Raw genomic sequence first — 15,324 nt, 5'->3', positions numbered from 1 at the left:
ATCCACTACAACAGTTGGAGACTTCAACATCCCTGTTTTGATAATTGATAGATCAAGCAGGCAGAAAATCAGTAAGTATGTAGAAGACCTGAACAACAGTATCAATCAGTCAACTTGATCTAATTAACAGACTATGCCATTTAACAACAGAATCTACATTCTTCTCCAGCTTGCCTGGAACATTCACCAAGATAGAGCACATTCTGGGCCATATACCACACCTTAACAAATTTAAAACATAGTATTCATACAAAGTATATTTGCAGACCACAATGGAATTAAATTAGAAATTGAAAACAGGGACTTCCCTGGTGGTGCAGTGGTCAAGAATCCGCCTGCCAATGCAGGGGACATGGGTTTGAGCCCTGGTCTGGGAGGATCCCACATGCCACAGAGCAACTAGGCCCGTGTGCCACAACTACTGAGCCTGCACTCTAGGGCCCACAAGCCACAACTACTGAGCCTGCATGGCACAACTACTGAAGCCCGTGTGCCTAGAGCCTGTGCTCCACAACAAGAGAGGCCACCACAATGAGAAGCCCATGCACCGCAGTGAAGAGTAGCACCCGCTCACCACAACTAGAGAAAGCCCACGCGCAGCAACGAAGACCCAACGCAGCCAAAAGAAGAGGTCTCAAGAAATTTTAAAATATTTTGAACCAATTTTTTATTATCAAAATACAGCTTCTCAAGATTTAGGGGATTTAGGAAAAGCAGTGCTTAGAGGGAAATTTATAACCTTAAATGCATGTACTGGAAAAGAAGAAATATCTACATTCACTAAAGATACTGATGGCAAATAAGCATATGAAAAGATGCTTAACATTATTAGTCACTAAGGAATATTAAAACGACAATGAGATACCACTATACATCTTTTAGAATGATTAAACACACACACACAAAACTGACTGACAATTGCTTACAAGGATACAGAGCGATAGGAACTCTTTATTGCTGGTAGTAATGAAAAATGGTACAGCCATTTTAGCAATTTCTTGCAAAGCTAAGCATAGTCTTACCATACAATCCAGCAGTCACACTCCTAGGAATTTATTATACTGATTTAAAAACTATGTCCACACAAAAACCTGCACGTGAAAGATTATAGCAGCTTTACTCATGATTGCCAAAAACTAGAAGCAACCAAAACATCCTTCAGTAGGTGAATGGTTAAGATGTGGTACATCCATACAATGGAAAATTATTCAGTGATTATTAAAAAATGGACTGTGAAGCCACAAAAAGATATGCATGAATTTAAATGCATAATGTTAAGTGATAGCAGTCTGAAAAGGCTGCATGGAATATGATTTGAGTTAAATGACATTCTGGAAAAGGCAAAACTCTGGCAATGGTAAAAAGGTCAGTGGGTGCCAAGGATCAGGGAAGCACAGGGGATTTACTAACGTGGTAGACCTATTCTGTGTGATACATAATTGTGGATACATGACAGTAGGTATTTGTCTAAACCCATATCACTTAAAGTACAAAGAGTAAACTTTAGTGTATGCAAAATTAAAAAAAAATCATTTAGAAGTTTGGGGAATCCAAGAATGAATGCAGAGTGTGACAAAACAATCTAACTGTATTACAAATGTATGAAACAGCTTCACTGAAGATGGCACAATAGGTGCTAACCTAAGTAAATTTGGAAATAAATGAAGACTCTAATAGTAGAGGCAAAAGAAACTACATAGTAGTGTACTCTAGTTGATAAAGTTATTTCCCACGAGAATAAAGTTTTTAACTGTATCAAGTTCACAATGCTGGTATTGCCATCCTTGTATACCAAAATTAAACAAGTAAGTAAATAGATGGTGGATGGTGGAAGCTAGGTTTCTCACTGTTGGAGTGTGAGTTTTCAGATAATAAAGGGGAGGAAGCTAAAATGAATTGTACAGTAATGAATTAGAGTTGGCAATACCAGAAAGAACTTATGTTTACCTTACTATAGACATAGGTGGTTACATGTAGAAATACTTATAGATTTGGGTACACATACATGTTAGTATTCACATATATTTCTCTGTTCTGATAGCTGAGGGCCTAGAAGCAACACCCCAGTAGCAGCAAGCATACCTAGTTCCAAAGTATTGGTTTCTAATACCATTCTCCAGTAAAAGGAACTAGGGCTCCTTGCAGAAATGGCTGATTCTGGGACTGGGGCAGGAAGTATAGAAAATGAGCATGGGCCATTTTATAGCGGTAGAAAGTAAGTGCTCAAACACACATGCATGCACGTGCGCATGCATGCACACACAGTTATATGTCAGAGGGACATAGAGACAACTGAAAGAGTTTCCAGTGACCAAAGCTTGAATAATTTGAGCAAAAAAAATAATGTAGTATTGGATTAGAGCTCAAAGTATAAAGTAAATATCCATGAGTCCGTATTGCTGTTAATGATGAATAAATAAATAAATGGGGGAAAAGAGACACATTGCCCAGGCACAGGAATTCCACTCTTTCTTCAAGGAGGTAGAGTAAAACTCCCTATTCTTTAAGTGTGCACTGGGTATAGTGACTTTATTCCAAAGAGTACAGTGTGGAAAGGGAGGAAAATGTGTAATTATACAGTGAAGACACCTGACAAACACTACCTCAACCAGGTGATGAAGGTCAGCATCCACAGTGATAAGCCATGTTGATAGTGTGTAACTTTGATACAATATGATATAAATGGCACTTGACTTCTGTTGTCGTCTTCTCAATAACCCATAACCCCAGCTAATCATGAAAAGAACACCACAGAAATACCAACAGAGGGATACTCTACAACATACCTGAGCAGTACTCCTCAAAATTGTCAAGGTCATCAAAACAAGGAAAGTTTGAGGAAACCATCACAGCCAAGAAGAGGCTAAGGAGACATGAATACTAAATGTAATGTGGTATCCTGAATGAGATCCTGGAATAGAAAAAGGACATTAGGTAAAAACTAAGGAAATCTGAATAAACTTTGGACTTTAGTTAACAATAAGGTAACAATGTTGGTTTATTAATTGTAGAAATATACCACATTAATATACGATGTTAATAATGATGGAAACTGGATGTTGGGTATATGACACCTCTCTATACTACTATCTTTGCAATTTTCTGTAAATCTAAAACTTTTCAAAAGTTCATTTTGGGCTTCCCTGGTGGCACAGTGGTTGAGAGTCCGCCTGCTGATGCAGGGACACGGGTTCGTGCCCCGGTCCAGGAAGATCCCACATGCCACGGAGTGGCTGGGCCCGTGAGCCATGGCCGCTGAGCCTGCGCGTCCGGAGCCTGTGCTCCGCAACGGGAGAGGCCACGACAGTGAGAGGTCCGCGTACCGCAAAAAAAAAAAAAAAAAAGTTCATTTTAACAAAAAGTTCCATTTTATATAAAAGTCTTGAAAAATGTAAATTATAAAAAATATCCATTGCCTGGGGGTTTGGAATGTCAGGAGGGAGAGATCATGAAGAGTTCTGAGAAAAGTTTTGGAGGTGATGGATATATTCATTTTCTTGATTGTGGTGATACTTTCACCATTGTATTTATACAGCAAAACATCAAATTCTACACTTCGAATATTTGCAGTTTATTGTATGTCATTTATATTTATTAAAGCTTTTTCTTTTTAAGAATAGGGACAAACAGAAAATAACAGAACAATAGACCTAAATCCAATTATACCAACTATTACATTAAATGTAAATGGTCAAGACCCAGCTATGTGCTGCGTAGAAGAAGTCTACTTTAAATATACTGATAATTGGGGGTGGGGGGAGAGATATGCTATCCAAACACTATCAAATGAAAGCTTGTGGTGCCAAGATTATCCAGGATTAAAGATGGACATTTATAATGCTAAAAATGTCAATTCAATAAAAAGAACAATCCTAAATGTAAATTAATCTAATAACAGAGCTTCAATATATGTGAAACAAAAACTAATATAGCTGAAAAGAGAGAAGTATCAAAATCTACAAAGTTGAAGACTTCTATAATCATCTCTCAGTAATCTATAGACCAATTAAACAAAATCCAGAAGGATATAGAAGACCTGAACAATACCATCAGCCCAATTGACTTAACTGACATTTGTAGTGTATTCTACTTAATAACAATAGAAGACACTCTTCAAATGTACATGGAACATTCACCATCAGAGACCATATCTAGGGTCATAAGAGAAACCTTAACAGTTAAAAAAAAATTAAAAATCATGCAGAATATGTTCTCTGACCATAATAGGACTAACTAGAAATCAATAACAGAAAGATATGAAGAAAATTCTCATATATTTGTTAATTTAAACAGCACACTTCTAAATAATCCAAAGATAAAGATAAAGTCTTAAGGGAAACTAGAAAATATTTTTGTACTGAATGAAAATGAAAATGCAGGAGATTGATTGAAGATGGCGGGAGATTGGATCAAAATGGCAGAGTAGAGAGACGTGCTCTCACTCTTTTGAAAACACCGGAATCACAACTAAATGCTGAACAATCATCAACAAGAAGACACTGGAATTCACCAAAAAAGATACCCCACATGCAAAGACAAAGGAGAAGCCTCAATGAGACAGTAGGAGGGGCGCTATCACAATAAAATCAAATCCCATAACTGCTGGGTGGGTGACTCACAAACTGGAAAACACTAATACCACAGAAGTCCACCCACTGGAGTGAAGGTTCTGAGCCACACTTCAGGCTTCCCAACCTGGGGGTCTGACAATGGGAGGAGGAATTCCTAGAGAATCAGACTTTGAAGGCTAGTGGGATTTGATTGCAGGACTTCGGCAGGACGGGGGACAACAGAGACTCCACTCTTGGAGGGCACACACAAAGTAGTGTGCACATCGGGACCCAGGGGAAGCAGCAGGACCACGTAGGAGACTGAACCAGGCCTACCTGCTAGTGTTAGAGGGTCTCCTGCAGAGGCGGGGGCAGCTGTGGTTCAACAAGGGACAAGGACACTGGCAGCAGAAGTTCTGCAAAGTACTCCTTGGTATGAGCCCTCCCAGAATCCGCCATTAGCCCAACTAAACAGCCCTGGGTAGGCTCCAGTGTTGGGTCGCCTCAGGCCAAACAACCAACAGGGAGGGAACCCAGCCCCACCCATCAGCAGACAAGCGGATTAAAGTTTTACTGAGCTCTGCCCATCAGAGCAACAGCCAGCTCTACCCTCCACCAGTCCCTCCCATCAGGAAACTTGCACAAGCCTCTTAGATAGCCTCATCCACCAGAGGGCAGACAGCAGAAGCAAGAAGAACTACAATCCTGCAGCGTGAGGAACTGCACACACATTTACAGAAAGATAGACAAGATGAAAAGGCAGAGGGCAATGTACCCGATGAAGGAACAAGATAAAACCCCAGAAAAACAACTGAATGAAATGGAGATAGGCAATCTTCCAAAAAAAGAATTCAGAATAATGATAGTGAAGATGATCCAGCACCTCGGAAAAAGAATGGAGGCAAAGATGGAGAAGATGCAAGAAATGTTTAACAAAGATCTAGAAGAATTAAAGAACAAACAAACAGAGATGAACAATACAATAACTGATATGAAATATACACTAGAAGGAATCAATAGAATAACTGAGGCAGAAGAACGGATAAGTGACCTGGAAGACAGAATGGTGGAATTCACTGCTGCGGAACAGAATAAAGAAAAAAGAATAAAAAGAAATGAAGACAGCCTAGGAGACCTCTGGGACAACATTAAACGCAACAACATTTGCATTATAGGGGTCCCAGAAGGAGAAGAGAGAGAAAGGACCCAAGAAAATATTTGAAGAGATTATAGTCAAAAACTTCCCTAACATGGGAAAGGAAATAGCTACCCAAGTCCAGGAAGTGCAGAGAGTCCCAGGGAGGATAAAACCAAGGAGAAACATGCCGAAATACATAATAATCAAAATTAAAGACAAAGAAAAATTATTGAAAGCAGCAAGGGAAAATCATCAAATAACATACAAGGGAATCCCCATAATGTTAACAGCTGATCTTTCAGCAGAAACTCTACAAGCCAGAAAGGAGTGGCATGATATACTTAATGTGGTGAAAGGGAAGAAACTACAACCAAGATTACTCTACCCGGCAAGGATCTCATTCAGATTCGATGGAGAAATCAAACGATTTACAGACAAGCAAAAGCTAAGAGAATTCAGCACTACCAAACCAGCTCTACAACAAATGTTAAAGGAACTTCTCTAAGTGAGAAACACAAGAGAAGAAAAGGACCTACAAAAACAAACCCAAAGCAATTAAGAAAATGGTCATAGGAACATACATATCTATAATTACCATAAACATGAGTGGATTAAATGCTCCAACCAAAAGACACAAGCTCGCGGAATGGATACAAAAACAAGACCCATGTATATGCTGTCTACAAGAGCCCCACTTCAGACCTAGGGACACATACAGACTGAAAGTGAGGGAATAGAAAAAGATATTCCATGCAAATGGAAATCAAAAGAAAGCTGGAGTAGCGATACTCATATCCGATAAAATAGACTTTAAAGAAAAGAATGTTACAAGAGACAAGGACACTAGATAATGATCAAGGGATCAATCCTAGAAGAAGATATAACAATTATAAATATGTATGCACCCAACATAGGAGCACCTCAATACATAAGGCAACTGCTAACAGCTATAAGAGAGGAAATAGCAGTAACACAATAATAGTGGGGGACTTTAACACCTCACTTAAACCAAAGGACAGATCAACCAAAAAAATTAATAAGGAAACACCAGCTTTAAATGACACAATAGACCAGATAGATTTAATTGATATTTATAGGATATTCCATCCAAAAAGAGAGGATTACTTTCTTCTCAAGTGTGCATGGAACATTCTCCAAGATAGATCACATCTTGGGTCACAAATCAAGCCTTGGTAATTTTAAGAAAATTGAAATCATATCAAGCATCTTTTCTGACCACAACGCTATGAGATTAGAAATCAATTACAGGGAAAAAACCGTAAAAAACACAAACACATGGAGGCTAAACAATACGTTACTAAATAACCAAGAGATCACTGAAGAAATCAAAGAAGAAATCAAAAAATACCTAGAGAACAATGACAATGAAAACACGACGACTCAAAACCTATGGGATGCAGCAAAAAACAGTTCTAAGAGGGAAGTTTATAGCTATACAAGCCTACCTCAAGAAACAATCTCAAATAAACAATCTAACGTTACACCTTAAGGAACTAGAGAAAGAAGAACAAACAAAACCCAAAGTCAGTACAAGGAAAGAAATCATAAAGATCAGAGCAGAAATAAATGAAATAGAAACAAAGAGAACAATAGCAAAGATCAATAAAACTAAAAGCTGGTTCTTTGAGAAGATAAACAAAATTGGTAAACCATTAGCCAGACTCATTAAGAAAAAGAGGGAGAGGACTCAAATCAATAAAATTGGAAATGAAAAAGGAGACGTTACAACAGATGTGGCAGAAATACAAAGCATCCTAAGGGACTACTACAAGCAACTCTATGCCAATAAAATGGACAACCTGGAAGAAATGGACAAATTCTTAAGAAGGTATAACCTTCCAAGACTGAACCAGGAAGAAACAGAAAATATGACCAGCCGAATCACAAGTAATGAAATTGAAACTGTGATTAAAAATCTTCCAGCAAATAAAAGTACAGGACTAGATGGCTTCACAGGTGAATTCTATCAAACATTTCGAGAAGAGCTAACTCCCATCCTTCTCAAACTCTTCAGAAAATTTCAGAGGAAGGAAAACTTCCAAACTAATTCTACGAGGCCACCATCACCCTGATACCAAAACCAGACAAAGATACTACAAAAAAGAAAATTACCAATATCACTGATGAATATAGATGCAAAAATCCTCAACAAAATACTAGCAAACAGAATCCAACAACACATTAAAAGGATCATACACCATGGTCAAGTGGGATTTATCCCAGATATGCAAGGATTCTTCAATATATGCAAATCAATCAATTTGATACACCATATTAACAAATTGAAGAAGAAAAATCATACGATCATCTCAATAGATGCAGAAAAAGCTTTTGACAAAATTCAACACCCATTTACGATAAAAACTCTCCAGAAAGTGGGCATAGAGGGAACCTACTTCAACATAAAAGGCCATATATGACAAACCTACAGCAAACATCATTCTCAAGTGAAAAACTGAAAGCATTTCTTCTAAGATCAGGAACAGAGCAGGATGTTCACTCTCACCCCTGTTATTCAACATAGTTTTGGAAGTCATAGACACAGCAATCAGAGGGTTTTGGAAGTCGTAGACACAGCAATCAGAGGAGAAAAATAAAAGGAATGCAAATTGGAAAATAAGAAGTAAAACTGTCACTGATTGCAGATGACATGATATTATACATAGAGAATCCTAAAGATGCCACCAGAAAACTACTAGAGCTAATCAATGAATTTGGTAAAGTTGCAGGATACAAAATTAATGCACAGAAATCTCTTGCATTCCTATACACTAATGATGAAAAATCTGAAAGTGAACTTAAGGAAACACTCCCATTTACCATTGCAACAAAAAGAATAAAATACCTAGGAATAAACCTACCTAGGGAGACAAAAGACTTGTATGCAGAAAACTTCGGATACTGATGAAAAAAATGAAAGATGATACCAACAGATGGAGAGATATACCATGTTCTTGGATTAGAAGAATCAATATTTTGAAAATGACTATACTACCCAAAGCAATCTACAGATTCAATGCAATCCCTATCAAGTTAACAATGGCATTTTTTATAGAACTAGAACAAAAAATTTTAAAATTTGTATGGAGACACAAAAGACCCCGAATAGCCAAAGCAGTCTTGAGGGAAAAAAACGGAGCTGGAGGAATCAAATTCCCTGTCTTCAGACTACAGTACAAAGCTACAGTAATCAAGACAATATGGTATTGGTACAAAAACAGAAATAGATCAATGGAACAGGATAGAAAGCCTAGAGATAAAACCATGCACCTATGGTCAACTAATCTATGACAAAGGAGGCAAGTATATACAATGGAGAAAAGACAGTCTCTTGTAAGTGGTGCTGGGAAAATTGGACAGCTCCATATAAAAGAATGAAATTAGAACACTCCCTAGCACCATACACAAAAATAAACTCAAAATAGATTGGAGACCTAAATTTAAGACTGGGCACTATAAAACTCTTGGAGGAAAACATAGGAAGAGCACTCTTTGACATAAATCACAGCAAGATATGTTTTGATCCACCTCCTAGAGTAATGGAAATAAAACCAAAAATAAACAAATGAGACCTAGTGAAACTTAAAAGCTTTTGCACAGCAAAGGAAACCATAAACAAGACGAAAATACAACCCTCAGAATGGGAGAAAGTATTTGCAAATGAATCATCGGACAAAGGATCAATCTCCAAAATATATAAACAGCTCATGCAGTTCAATATTAAAAAAAAACAACAACCCAGGCTTCACTGGTGGCGCAGTGGCTGAGAGTCCGCCTGCCGAAGCAGGGGGCACGGGTTCGTGCCCCGGTCTGGGAAGATCCTACATGCCGCGGAGTGGCTAGGCCCATGAGCCGTGGCCGCTGAGCCTGCGTGTCTGGAGACTGTGCTCTGCAAAGGGAGAGGCCACAACAGTGAGAGGCCCGCGTACCGCAAAAAAACAAACAACAAAAAACAACAACAAGAAAACCAAACAACCCAATCCAACAATGGGCAGAAGACCTAAATATATATTTTTCCAAAGAAGACATACCAATGACCAAGAAGCACATGAAAAGCTGCTCAACATCACTAATTATTAGAGAAATTCAAAGCAAAACTACAGTGAGGTATCGCCTCACACCAGGTAGATTGGGCATCATCAGAAAATCTACAAGCAACAAATGCTGGAGAGGGTGTGGAGAAAAGGGAACCCTCTTGCACTGTTGTTGGGAATGTAAATTGATACAGCCACTATGGAGAAAGTATGGAGGTTCCTTAACTAAAAATAGAATTACCATATGACCTAGGAATCCCACTACTGGGCATACACACAGAGAAAACCATAATTCAAGAAGACAGATGCACCACAATGTTCGTTGCAACACCGTTTACAATAGCCAGGTCTTGGTAACAACCTAAATGCCCATTGACTGATGAATGGATAAAGAAGATGTGGTATATATATACAATGGAATATTACTCAGCCATAAAAGGAGTGAAATTGGATCATTTGTAGAGACGTGGATGCATCTAGAGACTGTCATACAGATTGAACTAAGTCAGAAAGGGAAAAACAAATATCGTATATTAACGCATATATGTGGAATCTAGAAAACAGTACAGATGAACCAGTTTGCAGGGCAGAAATTGAGACACAGAAATAGAGGAAAAACGTATGGACACCAAGGGGGGAAAGGGGTAGGGGGTGGGGGTTGTGGTGTGATGAGGTTGGAGATTGGGATTGACATTTTATACACTGATGTGTATAAAATGGATGACTAATAAGAAAATAAAGATTTAAAAAAATTCAGTGCTTCAGAATTTTTTAGATGTACTATATCATTGTTCAGAGGGAAATAATCTGAATTTCCACATTATGAAACTAGAAAAAGCAAAATAAAGCCAAAGAAAGTAGAGGGAAGGGGAAAAGATAAGAACAGGATTATGGAACTGAAAATGGCAAAAATGATAGAGAAAATCAATGAAAACAAAAGGTGGTTCTTTCAAAAAGATAAAAAATTAGAATCCTTTCACCAGACTGACCAAAAAAGAGAAGGCAAATTACCAATATCAGGAATGAAGGAGGGGATATAACTACAGATGCCACAGACATTTAAAGGCTAATAAGGGGATTTTAGAAACAACTTTATGCACGTGAATTTGACAACTTAGTTGAAATAGATCATTTCTTGAAAGACAAAAACTACCAATATTCATTGAAGATGATATAGATAACTGAATAGTATATCTATTGAAGAAATTGAATTAGTATTTGTGGCCTTCCAAAAACGAACCACTGGTCCAAATAGTTTTCCTGACAAATACTATCAAAAATTTCAGGAAGAGGTGATACCAGTTCCCTACAGTCTCTTCCAGAAAATAAAAGACAGAATACTTCCCAGCTTATTTTATGCAGCCATTTTTAACCTGATATCAAAATCGTGCAAAGACAGTACATAAAAATAAGTTCACAACAGTATATCTTGTAAACTTATATAAATCTTCAATAAAATATTCGTAAAGTGAATCCAGCCACATATAAAAAGATTAGTACACCAAGAGCAAGAGGTGTTTATCCTGGGAATTCAAGGCTGGTTTAATGTTTGAGAATTAATTGGTAAGTGTAATACACCATATTAGCAGACTAAAGAAGTAAAACCATATGATCATATCAACAGATACTGAAAAAGTATTCGATCAAATTCAACATCCGTGTAATATATAAAAACACTGAACTAACTAGGAATACAAGGAAACTTCTTTATCTCAATAAGGGGCATCTACAAAAAATTTCTACAGCTGACAATGATGAGAAAGTGAACCATTTCTTCCTAAGATTGGGAATAAGGCAAGGATCTTCACTTTCACCACTTGTTTAATGTACTACTGGAAGTCCTAGCCAAACTATCTGTTTGAAGATGACATGATTTTCTGCATAGAAAATCCCAAGAAATCTACAAAAAGAAAAAGATTCCTAAATATAATAAGTGAGTTTAGCAAGGTTGCAGTATACAAGGTTAGCATATAAAAATAAGTCATATTTCTATATACTGGCAATGAACAATTGTAAATATCTTTTAAAGCACCATTTACAATAGCTCCAATTTAAAAATAATAAATGCTTAAGTATAAGTCTAACAAAATATGTATAACATCTGTATGCTGAAAACTAAAACACTGATGAAAGAAATCAAAGATGATTGAAAATGAATCAAAAAATGAAATATATAATATGATCATGGATTGAAAGACTCAGTATAGTTATGATTTCTCTCAGTAAATCCTAGCAAGATTAGTTTTGTAGAAATAGACTTTTAAAATTTATATGGAAAAGCTAAGAAACTTATAATAGCCAAAACAATTTAGAAAAAAATAGTTGAAAGATTTATACAGTCAGATTTAAGACTTACTAAAAAGCCACAGTAACCAACACAGTACGCTATTGATGAAAAAGAATTGACACATAGGTAGATCAGTTTTCAACATTGAAAATTTTCAATTTTCAACATTTCAAAATTCCAAAATTTTCAACATTGAAAATCCAGAGTAGACCCACATAGATATGGTTAACTGATTTTTGACAATGGAATACTATTGAATAGTACAATGGAATGCTATTCAATAAAAAATTAGTAAGCTCTTAAAACACACAACATGGATGAAGCTCAGTTATGCTGTGCTAAATGAAAGAGGCCAGTCTTAAGTAGGTGAATCCATTTATAAAATGTATGGATCCATTTTGGGAAAGGCAAAACTATTACTGTAAATGCTTTATTTGAATAGCAGGGATCATGGTCATATCATTTGCCCTCCACATGGAACAAATACATTATTTACATATAAAATATGCTTCCATGTTTTTCTTTAACCTTCAAACTCTAAAGTACATAGTTCTACTTGGCCCCAAGATGATTGTAAACATAAATGTGGACAATGAAATTGCATGGCTATAAGGTGACCATCTGAATGAAAACATTCTCATAGCAGAATCTCAGACTCTGGACAGTGTGTCCAAGAACCATTCCCACCTCCTACCATCATTTTATCCCTACGTCCCCACCGTTGTTTGAAAAAGTCTTTACTTTTGGTAATCATTATTGTCAGTACAAAGGAGCCTTGATTTAGGAGACAGAAGACATAGGTTATTTTGCACAAGTCACTTAATATTTATGTTTGTTTTCTCATCTTAAAATAAGGATAATAATACCTGTCCTGCTTACTTCATTTGTAAAGATCTGATGAATCAATGGAAACCATTTTATGTGTTGTAAAATGCTTTGTAAATGTAAGGTATCATTACTATTATTAAACATAAGAAATAAACCAATATTTTGTGATACCTTATGGCAATCAAAGGAGTTTCAACTCTGAAAATGATTATAATTTCTAAAAATGCAGAATGAAAAATAAGGACTTGATAACTTCAAAGTTGATTACTCTCTAGTTTTATTACCATACACTATTTAAACTACTAATAGGATATAAGATATGTTATTACAGGAAATTTTTGGGTATATGGCTAGATATCAGTACAAATTCAAGTTCTGAAAATACCATCAGGAAGGATAGCAAGCAATAACAATTTGAATTATGAAAGAATTCAGTTTTAGTTAAAGCTGTAGTTGTTTCTTTCTAGCAGTAGATGCCAGTAGAGTTCTTTTTAATAAAAATCAAATTGCCTGAGTACTTTGATAGCAACAGTTTCCTGGTCACAATACCATATATAGAAATATTGCTCTAAGGACTAAAGAGTCTACTTTCTTTAAGGACTTTGTAACAGATAAACAGTTTTATTGAAGAAAAATGAATAAGTTTTAAATGTAGTATTTTCTGGCTCTTCATCTAGTGAAGATTACTTTCTTCTTCTTGATATAGTAATTTTGTTATAAAGCTTATACATTGCTTTAAATAAATTAATCTTCGTTTCTAATTAGAAATCTGGAATATCTGTATGAAACTTAAGCAACATTGGATATAAGTCTGGCTAGACGTGTTAAAAACGAATATCGTGGGGCTGAAATGTTAGAATTAGCTTGCACTTTTGGCAAGAGAATGCCATGAGTGTAGTATTTTGGGGAGGTTAATATGTCAGAGATGAGTGATTGAAAGGAGTGACTGGAAGCAGAGAAAACAAGTTATTTTAGAAATCCACATTTTCACTAATAAAAATGAAACTCAAAGAATGAATAAATTTAGTAACTGACTGAACGTAGAGAAAAAGAAGTTAAGTGACATTACTTTTATTGCTGTTGTCTTTATATATGAACAACTAGGTCGTCGTTGGATAATTTACAAATAAGATCCTATCATAAATATAATTATTTTCAAGTGTTTGATTCTACTTAGACCTTTAATTTATTAAAACTGAATACTTCAACATATATTTATTGAGTATGTAACTAGCACATGCATTGCATTTATGAATTCAAGTAATTCACAATTTGAGACATAAATTTATAAATAGCAAATTTTAACAAAATTATAAGATCATTGGAAACAGTGGAGAGAGCAGTTTATTTTTCTAGGAAGTATGTGGGAAACTTCAGTGAAAATGTGACATTTTTGGTGAGCCTTGAGGATGAATAGAATTTATCCCAAGAGAGCAAGTCAAAGAATTCAGGAATTTTATGCACTTATGCCCATTCAGAGACAGTTCATCCTCTGTAGATGTTTATTGAAGACTGCAGACACCTGTTCAGGGTCTGTTTTGTATTAAGTCGGATGTTAATAAAGAAATTATTATTATATACACACATATTTATCAGAAAGCTACAATTTAAGACGTTTGGTGTTGTAGATACTGTTACCTGTTTGTTTAGATTGATCTAATTTTATTATACAAAATAAAATGTACACAAATGAGCTGTTATTTGGCAAAATTCATTAGTCAATGTTTCCTCTGTGTGTGTGTGTTGTGTCCTAATTTGATTACATTATTATTCCTATTTATTCTATTTGTCATTATTGTCTCTATTTATTCTGTTTGTTAAACAGTAGGCACAAAATCTTGATTAAGACTTTTTTTAGATAGATTTTAAAAAATATCCTTCCTTCCTTTTTTCCCTCCTTCCTTCTTCCCTCCCTCCCTCCCTTCCTTTTTTTCTTCCTTCTTTCTTTCCTTTATTTAAAGCTTCCAAAGAGAAAACCACACAAATTTCTCATCCTTTAATAAGTATCAGAAGGCAAGTACTCAGAATCATTGTTAAATGTCACAGGTTACTTTTTTCATGCAAATGGACAGTTTACTTTTAACCAAAGGAGCTGTTTCTAAGTGAGACCCCTAAATCAGGGATCAGGTAAGCAGTAGTCCACAGTGTTAAGTTTAAAAATTAACATGTCTCAGTCAACTAGAAGGATTCTTTTTCCTCTCAATTGAAATTTCTTGCTATGGCTGATTTTATATAATTTTAAATCTTATATAATTTTTTCAAATTTTAGAATGTTTGAAAATGTACTGCTGATACGCACTTGTCAGCAGGTTATGTTTGGTAAGCAATACTGACACACTAAATATAGTTTTATATTAGACTTTAGTCAGTGAGTTGGCAACATTGAGTTTTTTTAAGTGCTAGTTCAGATTTTTTTCGTTAAAATTTATGTGTTAAAATTTGTTTTGCAGGTGTTTTGTGATATCC

At 35.9% G+C, this 15,324-nt stretch overlaps 1 protein-coding gene across 3 annotated transcripts in view; it reads left to right on the top strand.

The window, feature by feature from the left end:
- PRKACB (protein kinase cAMP-activated catalytic subunit beta) overlaps nt 1-15,324 on the top strand; it is a 142,515-nt gene that overhangs the window by 47,170 nt on the left and 80,021 nt on the right. The gene's annotated exons all lie outside the window — the stretch shown is intronic.

This window comes from Monodon monoceros, unplaced genomic scaffold (genome assembly GCF_005190385.1).
Source record: "Monodon monoceros isolate NGI ecotype Baffin Bay Population unplaced genomic scaffold, NGI_Narwhal_1 Super_Scaffold_18, whole genome shotgun sequence".
NCBI lineage: Eukaryota > Metazoa > Chordata > Mammalia > Artiodactyla > Monodontidae > Monodon > Monodon monoceros.
This window is presented reverse-complemented; position numbering and strand designations above follow the sequence as displayed.